Genomic DNA, 2,136 nt, shown 5'->3' on the forward strand with positions numbered 1-2,136 from the left:
GAATGAACCTAGGTGCCCATCAATGATAGATTGGATAAAGAAAATGTGGTACACATATACCATGGAATACTACACAGCCATAAAAATTGGACTTATGTCCTTTGTAGCAACATGGGTGGAGTTGGAGGTCAGAATCCTAAGAAAATTAACACAGGAACAAAAAACTAAATATGACATGTTCTTACTTAAACATTGAGCTCACAGGGACATAAACATGAGAATAATAAACACTGTGAACTATTAAATGGAAGAGAGAGAGCGGGAGCCATGAGCCAGAAAAGCTACCTATTGGATACTATGCTCATAACCTGGGTGAAATATATCCAGGTAGCAAACCTGCACATGTACCACCTGTCATCTAAAATAAATGGCAATTTTAAAACAGGAACATAAAGGCATAGCAATAGAAACTAACTAAAATGAAATACAAAGAGTAACAAATGAACAAATTTAAAAAAGAATAGTATCCAGCCTTCTCCCATTAGTCTAAATGCTCATCAAGTGACCAAAACACTACTGGAACATAGATAATAATGTGAAGAATATATTTTCCCTCAACTAGTGGCAGCATAATTCCTCTAAGGAGAAATAAATGGTATATATAAATTATATATACAATATGTCTCATGTGACTCATAGTGAGGTTTTGGTTAATGATGGATTGCATATAAGATTGTGGTCCTATAAATTTATAATACTGCATTTTCACTATACCCTTTATATGTTTAGATACACTAATACAATTGTGTTACAATTACTTAAAGTATTTTTATATTACTTAAGTAATATACTTAAGTATATTCTTATAGTAACATGCTATGCAGGTTTGTAACCTAGGAGCAATAGGCTGAACCATATGGCTTAGGTGCGTAGTAGGCTATATCACCTAGGGTTTTGTAACTACACTCTGTGTTGTTGGTACAATGTCAAAATCAGCTAACAATGCTTTCCTCAGAAAATGTATTCCTGCCATTAATTGATGCTTGACTGTATATTGAATATGGAAGCCCTAAGTTTTCAAAGAGTCAGACCATAACCAACAAAATGATGGCCTTTTAGAGAAAGAAGCCAAGAGAAGAATAAGGAGATAAGAAAGTGGAAAAAGAGAGGAAGATACCAGCTGTGCACAAAATGAATTATCCTTGGGACCCATAAAAATTCATTTTATTTTATACCTGAATACTTTGTGTGATTGAATTGCATGTGTGTGTGAGTGTGTGTATGTGTGTGTGCGTGCACGCAATACAAGGAGTAAATTTGACTTCCGTAGTGATGCAGGCAAACAATTGCTGGTGTGTGAGAACATAGATGCCAGGAGCTGATGAATTCATGGTCTTGGGAATTTGCAAACATTAATGATAATGCTTTGGAGTTCTTCAGGTCAAGAAGTTAAAGTTTCAGGTCAATTTTACCTAGATTTTCGAGGTGAACATCTCAGAAATTTCTTGGCTACACCTCTTCATGCTAATCCTGAAACTTGTCAAGTGCCAGTAACAGTACATTTTTTTTTTTTTTCTACTCTGCACTCTGTTACTTAGAATAAAGATTATCACTGCTGTTCTTAAAAATTATTATAGATGTTTAAGCAGTAAAATGAATGCTGGCGTATGAGTTTGTTTTCATACTGCTATAAAGAACTGCCCAAGAGTGGATAATTTACAAAGGAAGGAGATTTAATTAACTCACAGTTCAGCATGGTTTGGGAGGCCTCAGGAAACTTAACAATCATGGCAGAAGGTGAAGAGGAAACAAGCACCTTCTTCACAAAGTGGCAAGAAGGAGAAGTGCAAGCAGGGGAAATGCCAGAGACTTATAAAACCATCAGATCTTGTGAGAACTCACTTACTATCAGGAGAACAGAATGGAGGAACCACCACCAAGATCCAATTACCTTCACCTGGTCCCACCCTTGACACTTAAGGATTATGGGGATTACAATTCAAGATGAGGTTTTAGATGGGGCCACAGCCAAACCATATCAGCTGGTATTGTACTTTTCAGTTTGTTAGTCAAACACCTATTTTTTTCTGAGTCATTTTACAATTCTGTAATTAAATTAGATCTAATTATTTTAATTGCAAAACGATGACACAGAGTCTCTTAGTTGTTAAACTGTATGCCTAAATTTTAAACAAT

The sequence above is a fragment of the Theropithecus gelada genome, chromosome 6 (assembly GCF_003255815.1).
Source record: "Theropithecus gelada isolate Dixy chromosome 6, Tgel_1.0, whole genome shotgun sequence".
NCBI classification, from domain to species: domain Eukaryota; kingdom Metazoa; phylum Chordata; class Mammalia; order Primates; family Cercopithecidae; genus Theropithecus; species Theropithecus gelada.